The sequence below is a fragment of the Geospiza fortis genome, unplaced genomic scaffold (genome assembly GCF_000277835.1).
Source record: "Geospiza fortis unplaced genomic scaffold, GeoFor_1.0 scaffold242, whole genome shotgun sequence".
NCBI lineage: Eukaryota > Metazoa > Chordata > Aves > Passeriformes > Thraupidae > Geospiza > Geospiza fortis.
This window is the reverse complement of record NW_005054574.1, coordinates 122725-132507: the sequence shown is the minus strand read 5'-3', so window position 1 is coordinate 132507 and position 9783 is coordinate 122725.

The following is a 9783-nucleotide window of genomic DNA, read 5'->3' as shown; positions in this document are numbered from 1 at the left end:
GGAGGTATTTTCTCCCGGACTGGTTGTGGGGGGGAGGGGCCGATTGAATTTATCCTCCTACTAGAGCCCCTCTGGGGACTCTCTCTCCCTCTCTCTCCCAAAATTTTGCTCTAAACCAAGACACCCCTACAGATATATGCACAGCTCCATTCCCTTGGATCTTGCCACTGGTGACCAGAGGGGAAAGATCAGTGTCTGCCCCTCTTCTTCCCTTGAGCTTTATATAAATTTGATTTGCCAGGTCTTCAAGAATTTTAAGAATACTTTTTTTTTTTTTATCTGCAAATGCAGTTCCAGTATTAGATACTGCTTTCAGTATGATTGAAGAGATGATAAATCCCTTATCAAACAAAAAGCCAGGTGAGCTCAGTGCTGTTTCAGCAAGCTACAATCAGCTTCTAAAGATTTGCTCTGAGCAGCTCTGGGCTGCCTGCGCTTCATTCTCCATGGAATTTGTGTTCCAGCCCCTCTGGTGTTCAGGATGCCCCTTCTGCTGGGGGCAGCAATGGATACAGACTGACTCCTAAGAAAATTGTTGCAGAAGAGCTGCAACAATTCTCCTCTTTTGGGCTCCTCTAGTTCAATTTGCAGATTTCTGTTTGATTTGTGGATTGCTGCTTGTGGAGCTGGAGGAGCCAGTTGTTCCTTATCTTCTGTCTCTCAGTTACTCATGATCACTTAGGTCTTTATGACAGTGCTCCTTTATGAACCCCCAGCTTTAGAACTTTTTAAATCACAACAGTTTTCAGGGCTGCCTTGCTTGTGGTTTACTACAGTAATTTACTGCCTGCTCCTAGATTGTCTGTAAAAAAAACCAAAACAATCTATTAATCTCCTGTGGCAATTTTTCTGTATTTTCTATCCAAGTTCTGCAAGGAATGTGAAGTTTCCAGTATAAAGACACGTGTTGTGTATGTCAGAGATCAAAGGTCATTATTACAGGATTCTTACAGTTGCTTTGGTAAATGGCCATGGGAAACACTCCCATGATATGGGAGCTTGCAGATAAACAGAAAGATCAAATGGAATGCAACTCCAGATGCAGCTGCAAGAAACATAAGTTTTCACCAAAATCAAAGTGGGGGAGGGGGGTGGGTAGCAGAAAGTCAGGACAACTACTTACATAAGTAATCTAAGATACAATTCTATTCCATGCTGCAAGCAAGATACTTGTATGAGTGTGTGGAATGCTGCTCCCTCAGCTCCTTTGGGATAAAGCAAAAGGAGATGGATTGTTTGCTCTTCTCTCTCTCTCTGTCTCTCTCTCTCTTTTTGCTGCATTTAAACCAAGTATTTACTCATTCTGGTAACCTTTTTCATCATGGGCACTTCTCTGGTGTTCCAGATTTGGTGATAAGGGTTGGTAACTTTTTAAATGGTGAAAAGGATTCCTGACAGTAGCTGGAGGGGAAGATATTTCCAAAGGGATTATTTTCTTACTTAGTCTATTACAGAACTGCTGTGACTGTCCCAACCCTGGCAGTGTCCAAGGCCAGGCTGGATGGGGCTCAGAGCAGCCTGGGGTAGTGGAAGGTGTCCCTGCCCATGGCAGGGGATTGGAGGTGGATGGGCTTTAAGGTCCTGTCCAACTCAAGCCATTCTGTGATTCTCACAGGGAGTGAGTCTTTAAAAGTTCAGAGTTCAGACATTTCAGTCTCATGGCAGAATGCTTTTCATAGGATAGAACTTCTAACCTGTCCCTAAAGCATCCATCAGGTGTCTCTAGATATGGCACTTACACTGAAGTTCAAGGTAGAAAAATGGGCTGGGTGTAAATCCTCTCTGCAGACAGGCTGTATTTTTCCCTTGTTCTTCCTCTGCAGTTATCATGGCACAGATTTTTGGGCATTTAGACATATAAATCAATATATATTTATAATATATATTTAATTCACACAGGCTGCAGATGAGATCATCGTAACAGAACTTGCTTTGTCACTTGTAGGCACAGTGATGCATCTCTTAATCCAAACTTTCTAAATGTTAAGCTTCTTAGGAACTGAGAAGTTAAAGTCATGTACAGCTGTTAATAATGAAGAAGCAAAAAAAAAAAATGCAGCAATGCTCACATACTGCACTCAAGGTCAGTGCCACAGGTAATGGCTCAGAGAACAAGTCAAACTCAAAACCAGCATTTGGACAAGAAGTTTGTGTCAAAGCAATGAAATTGGTTCACATTTCACATGGTTTATTTCATAGAGCTGGAAATGGTATAACCAATATTTTTTATAAACAAGCATTTAAAAATTATCTACTGTGAATGGAATGATGTTGTTTATTTTTTAAATGATGGAGCATTTTCTTGCAGAAAAGATCCCTGCTTTCCTGATTCCATTAATGATGTGATAATGCCTTGCAGCACTGTCTTGAGAAAGCCCAGGGCTGGTTCAAACCAGGCTCTTTGTGTCTGGCACAGTACAGGACCATGAGCACACCAGTGAATCCCAGGAATAATCCAGTTACAGGAGCAAAGCCCACCAGACCAACTTAACTTGCTTCTCTCCCACCACCTACCTCCAGATCCAGCTTGGGATTCTCCACACAGCACTCTTGGATGGTGTAAACATTGCCTAGAAGCTTAATCTGGCAGATATTTCAACGTAAGTAGCTTTTATTCTGGACTAGCTCTGTTAGAGTTATCCCCACGTTTAAATAAATATTTGTACTTGGAGTGTACATGGTATAATTAAACTCCACAGTCAAATTGCTGCATTAGTTGGTGGTTAAGTGGAGACTCGTGGCAGCACAGTAATTCTGAACTGAAAGTTAAAAAAGAGACAAAATAAGAAAAACAGGTGGAGCCACAGGCAAAAAAAATCACTTTTTAGCAAATGTTTACAGCGTCTTAACTATATTGAGATATTTTTTAAATTATAGAAAACTTAAATATAAGTGATCTTTTAAAACTTAAGTAGCAGTGATCTGCACCTCAACTTCAAACCTACTACCTACTTTGATTTTTAACACAACAATTTTAGTTGAAATATTTCTCCAAGAAACACACAGGATCATTGACATTAGGAAAGTATTTGTAACATTTTCTTAAGAATGTGTAAACACTAATGAATTGCTGAGTTCTTTCTGCATCAGAGACAGCACTTGGGAGTTCAAGGGCCTTTTGCTGAAATTCCAGGACAAATATGACTGGTGAGCTGAGCAGAGCTTCTCCTATGGAAATAGGAAACTTGGCTGCAGAGCAAAGCCAGGATAAACATGTGGATTCAGCCATCGTTTAGCTTAAGCAAAGCCACACAAAAATAGCTGCAAACTTTACTGAGCAGATGTGCCTTCCCTTCTGTCAACTTGGGATACCACTTCCAGATTTTTAACTTTGCCTGTTGGTTCTCATTTTTATAGCCATTCTTATCCTTGCTGGGCATTTTAAGTGATGAATTTACTTTCCCAAAGCCCACAAACTGAAAAAAAATGTCTTCTAGTCTTGCCTGTTGAAAGTGTCACTGTGTGTATGAATAAATGAGGCTCTTCACAGAATGAAAACTGATCACTGGCTGCTGAAGTTGGTGGATTTTCCAAATTGGTGACATCTCTATGTACATGTGAATTGTCAGGAAAATTCTGACTAACGGTGGGTTGGGATTTGAGTCACCCAGCTGGGATTGCTCCACACATTCCTCAAGTCTTTCTGTGGGAAAGGATCAATTTAGTACTCTCCTTTGGCTTGTGTTTTCAGTGTTTAATGGAGTGAGGTGCTGCCTCTGACCACAATTCCATGAGAAGTGAGGGTCTGACCCTCTCACACTTGACAAATATATCTGCTCTCCAACCACTTGCACATTACCTGTGTTATTCCACATGCAGCAAGTCCTGGTGTAACGATGAGTCCAAATTGAAACAGACACAAACTCAACAAGACTGACACTTTTGTGTTGAGTGTTGTCCTGCCCCCAGCCTCACTGAGTGGTGTAGCAGGGGCAACTCAGTGTCTCACCTCATCTGCCTTCTGGAACAAGGAGGATTCCAATGGGTTTCTACTTAGTCTTTATAATGAGAAACCTGGACTTAATCTGCAAAATCTCATTATCTGGCTTTTCGTTTGGGGTGATTTGACAGTGCAGTGGCAGAATTACAGCACTTAAATGGGTGTAGTGCTGAGAACAGGAATTAGGCCATCAAATCTGAAACCCTGCTAAGATAGCATGGGTGTCACTGCTATTTGGAGCTCATTGAATCCCAGTGATGTGACATTCACCTAGAGTTTGGGAAAGGAAGGTCTTTGCTTCTTAATCTGTTACTAATGCTGAAATAATATATGAAATAGATAATGTATTAAATATCTATGTAGTCTATATATATTATTTATCTTCATATATAACAGATAATATATGAAATAATAATAAATAATAATGCTGGTTTGGATCCTCACTTATGTAGCAGATTGGTAGTCAATGGGTGCTGTGCAGAGGAGTAATTTGTATTTCTTGGTTCTGAGACTCTCCAGGTAAAGGGTAATCCCTTCCACTGGTGCTTCTGAGAGCAGGCAGGAAAGAAAAATGCTGAGCTGAGACAAAACAAGGTAGGAAAACTCAGATTTTTGTTTGAAAACCAGGACCCTGAAGCTAACATCAAGAACCTATTTTCTATTTTCCATTGGCATGATAAGGCTGAAACCACCAACCATGCAAAACTCTGTTTCTCTTAAAGTCCCATGATTTTGGGTATGGGGAGTGAACTGTTCTGACTGCAGTAGCTTTGCTTCTTGGCAGATGGATGAACTTCAGTGCTTTAACATCAGTGTCTACAGCATCATATGTCTCACAATGGCTGCTGAGAGCTGTTCCTCAGCCTCATAAGGAGCTGGAGCAGGCTCCATGGGCACAATTTGCATTCAAGGATGGGTGTTGGTGCAGATGTTGTAAACCCATGAAAGAAAAGGAAAATAGGAGGGAGCTCTTTCCACTGCTATTTTTATTCTGCCTTACATCACATATACAGGGATAGTGAGTTCAGCCATTGTGCATTTTAAACAACGAGCCTGGTGTTGGGATCTCTGTGTTTAGCCCTTCAGCTTTGCATCCTGGGTGACCTTTGGACTTCCTACATTGTCTCTGTTTCCCACCTGGGAAAACACAGCCTAAAGCACTCCACACTTCAAAGGCCTTCCCTTGAGAAGAATCGATTCACTGTTACAGTAAGAACAATCATAAAGTGCTCAAAGCTGAGGGAAGGCTTCTCCTACCTGGGAAGGCTACACAGATGGAGAGTTAATAATTGCCAGATGTAATTACTGTCAAGCTGAGGCTGCCTTTCTGAGCAATGTACAGGGAGGGCAGACAGTTAATGCCATAAGGAAATCAGCATCACAGCTTGTGCTGTGGCTCAGGTATGGGATGGAAAGTTCTTGCCACTTTGTTAATGAATTGGTGTACCATTAGGATAAAACAATAATGAGGAGCATCACAGAACAGTGGAGTGGCTGGACTTCAAGGCCTGGAGAAGTCAGTTGTTTCCTGCTGCTGGCTCTCCTTGCCTGACAAGGAATGCTGCTGCAGCCTCACAGTGATTATTTTGTTGATGGCTCTTCCCAAAAAGCGAAATAAGCACAGTGAACCAAACTTGAGTCTGAGAAGCTGAACTTGTAAGCAGTGACACCCTTTTTCAGCTTGATTAATTAAAATTTAATCACTAGCTGGGACACAGCTGCTGACTAGAAAACCAGCATATGGAACTGATCTGTGATTGTCTGAAGAAAATAAGAAGTTGTGCACACATTGGCCCTGCACTGCTGGTACATCAATCGCTGTTTATATTTAAAACTCATCAGATTGACAGAGTCTGAGTTCTTACTGTGACTTGACTTTTGAAGGTTTTTGGAGAAAATGGCATGTGGAGATGAGCTTTGTGCTATCTATAGGATTTCCTGTCTCACAATAGCTCACCCAGCTGTCTTCTCTATAGCTGAATATTCATCCCCAAGTAATGATGCACAGAAGATGTAATTCTGCAATGCAGCAGAGTGCCAATGGCAGCTGTAGATTTGCTGTCCCTCCGTGTTAGTACAGAACACAGAGGCTTTGGTGTCCCACTACAAAGAATTGTGTGGTCAAAGCACCCTTCTTGCAGGTGTACCTGGGTCGTTGCTGGGCTTGTACTTGCAATTGTTCCCTTCAGTGATTTTAGCACGTTCCCTGTAGTGTGCAAAGTGTAAATTGATGTAACAATCAATTCAAGCTTCTCTCAGGCTGAGACAGGCTTGAAATCTCTTGGAGAAGGTCGTATATAGAAATACCTGATTCCACACATTTCTCTCAGGGGGATGGAGCTAACCTCTGTTTTGCTCCTGGCCTTGATCACAGAACAGATGGAGCTGGAAGGGACCTCTGGAGATCACCCAGTCCAAGCCCCCTGCTTGAGCAGGTTCACTTGGAGCAGGTTGCACAGGATCACATCCAGATGAGTTTTGAATGTCTCTAGAGAAAGAGATTCCTCCACTCTCTGGGCAGCCTTTTCCAGTGCTCTGTCACCTGCAGAGTAAAAAATTTTTCCTCATGTTCAAATGGAACTTTCTGTGTTCTGGTTTGTGCCCATTGCCCTTTGTCTTACCACTGGGCACCACTGAAAAGAGCCTGTTCCCTTCTTCTTGACACACACCCTTGAAATATTTGGACATATTGGAAATATCCCATCTCAGCTGTCTCTTCTCCATTCTTCCTCATCAGCTATTACTGTCCAGACAGCTACTGTGAGATATATCTCAGATTAAGGGATTCTTTTAAAAATCCTAACCTTTACTAAAGGAGATTCCTGCAGTCAGGACTTCCAGTGCCTTGTTTACAGCCAGTCACTGAGCTGAGCAGTGCTGCCCTTGGAAGAGTCCTCCAGAACATATCCACCAGGCAGAGCTCAGATTAGACCAGATGGTGGTCCTGATTACCAGAAAGTGGGAACAGAAGATTCACCATGGTGTGTGTAGCAGAAGCTAGGAATATGCAAGAACCCAAGTGTCTCAGAGGGAGATCCTCCCTGGTGCTGCACCTGCTCCCCAGGTCACAGAGCCAGAGCAATCACAGCAGTGGCATTGTCTTCCTCAGCATCTGGGCTGGCATTGTCACCGCGGGGAGCCTCTTGTTTAACTGACAGGCAGGGATGGCCACAGAGACAGGTGAATCCCCAGTGAGGGCACTGGTGCCCACAGAGGGAAATGTTATTCCAGAGTTTGTCCTAGCTCCAGTTCAGAAACATCCCCTGCAGATCTGCCTGCTCTGCTGGGTAATGCTTCTCTTTAAATACCATTCTGTGCTAGCTTGACATTTCCCCCTCCTGCCAGCTACAGAGCTGGTCTGGAAAGCTGGAGGGGCTTTTTTTTTGTGAAGTGGGAGCATTCAAGCAGAGAGACAGATCTGCTGCAGGGCACCAACAAATAAATGATACCAGCCCTGACCAAACAGAGTGCAGATGGAAATTTCAGCTGTCACAGAGATGTTCTTGTTCCTCCTGCACCAGCACAGTATTTACCTCACCAAGACAGAGGCACTCTGCTGTCCTGCAGCTGTAGGATCTTGCCTTCAGAAGCTGCTTGTGTAGGTTTCAAATCTAAGACAAATACCTACAACAGGTTGCAACAAGGGGTGGAGGGGAAAGACAAGCATAATATGACTGGAGGTTGCCATTTTGTCTCTTGGCATCTCTTCTTGCTGTGATTTGTTTCTGGGTTTTGTTCAAAGATACATTATCTTTGTGTGCTCAACCCCCTCCGTATCTTGCCCTGCTGGAGGAGCTGCTGCCCCTGGCCCAGGCCTTGTGAGGGACATGAGGACATGTAAACCAACTTTTCCCACAGTCCTGGAGTCCCTGGAAAGGGTGTGTCTCCATCTGAGGTGCACGTGAGCACAATCCCTCCCAGTCTGGAAGTGTGTTATGCTTGTCCCCCCTGCTGGCTTCCTTCCAAGCTCCTTCCTCTCATTCTCATCCTCCCCACAGCAATAGCCCATGGAGTTGCAGCCATCTCACAATAGCACTGTATTGATGCTGGAAGTTCAGATCGTTATTTACAGAGATTGCTTCCCCCTGTGACACTCCAAAAGCTGCTGGCAGGCCTGCACAGCACTTGTGCCAGCTGCCTTCCCAAGGAAAGCAAATTCCATGTTGATCAGTCTTGAGACCTGGGGCAGAGAAGGGGATGTGAGCTCTGAGCAGAGCAAGATCTCACTTCTGACACCCCCTTTTTGGGAATGCCATGGCTACCTTTGGGTTGGATGAGACAAATGTTTTGAAACTGCCTGAACCCTTTGTTGGTTGAAGTCACTTGGGGCCCATGCCAGTCTCCCAGCTCTCCTTTGATGTGTGTCTCCCAGCTTGTTAATGCAGGAGCAATCAGCTGCATCATTTTCATGGGAAGCAGGAGGGCAGCTTGCCTTAATGTCCTCCTACATGCCAAATATGACATGTTGAATTTAAAAATGCCCCCACACACTTAATGCAGCTTTGGTAGCTCACTGTGGAGGTCCACAGTGATTGCTGCAGCCCATGGGGATTCTGTGGGCTGAGTGACAATGGGGGACAGGAAAGACCTGTCATTTTTAAGTCCTTTTTCCATCAGACTTTATCATAAGAAACACAACATAGTTTGTCCTGTGTGACTGGAACATTCCCATGATCTGCTGTGCTGGCAAGAGAGGGGGAGTTCAGTTTGTCCCCTGCAGGGACATGCCCCTGTATCAATGCTTATTTATTAATTAACCTGACTAACCTGGCAGACCATTACAGGCGTGCTGTCCACAGAAGAACCCATGCAAAGCTCATCACCGTATCTTTTTCATAAAACATAGCTGGTTTAGACAGATCATTTCCAGGTGGTGAATCAAAGTGCTTGCTGCTGGTCAGTACTCCTCAAAACCTAATCCTCAGAGGTGGCACTTCCATTCCCTGCTTTTATTCACCATTCAGCCAGGAACACAAGCTTTTCGTGGGTAGTCTCCAGTTAGTTTCTCAGCTTTGAACTTATTGCTATTTCTGTTTCAGATTATTCAGCTTGTGCAGCTCCAATATCCTTTCTGCACATGTAGAAAAATCCCTTTTATCAAAAGCTGGTTCACTTCAGCCAATTCTTCTTCCAGATGTTCAGATGGTAATTCCGTCAGCTGGGCTGATTTTATGTTCTTTAAAACTTTAGTAGCAAATGTTCATTATTTTCACCTTTAATTTAATTTTAAAATATATATATTAAACTTATCTTTTAATACTCAATGTAAAAAAATCACACTTTATTTTAAATAGGCTTATATGTTAAGTATGCTATTGAATTATTAGTGAATCCAGCTTGTGTTTACTTCTGTGTATGTAAAAATATAGATATATGCTTTAAAAGACGGCAAGATTTTTAAAAATCATCCAGTCTAAATCTCTGATTCCCAAACATTAAAGGAGACTTTTGTGTTTGAAAAACACTTGCCAGAAGATAATGATTACTTCTGACTTGTTTTATCTTAAAAGGGAAAATATCTTTCCCCAAATGCCTGAGATGGACTGAAACATCTTTTAATGTCCCCTGCATGTGATTTGTGTATAAATTAAAGGCCTCATATTGTAAATTCCTGCATTTTTTTTTTAATTTTCAGGAGTTTGTGTACAAATATAGCAGTGCTGTATGAAAGTACACAAGAATTAATCTGAGTAAGGGGAAATGGAGACTAAATTATTTGAAAATGCTGAAATAGTTCTTTCCAGAACCCAGGATTAGAAAAAATACCCCCAGCACTGACTTTGATCACTTACATTTGAAACTTCTTTAAAGAACATTTGTAAGAGAAAACTAGTATTTTAAGA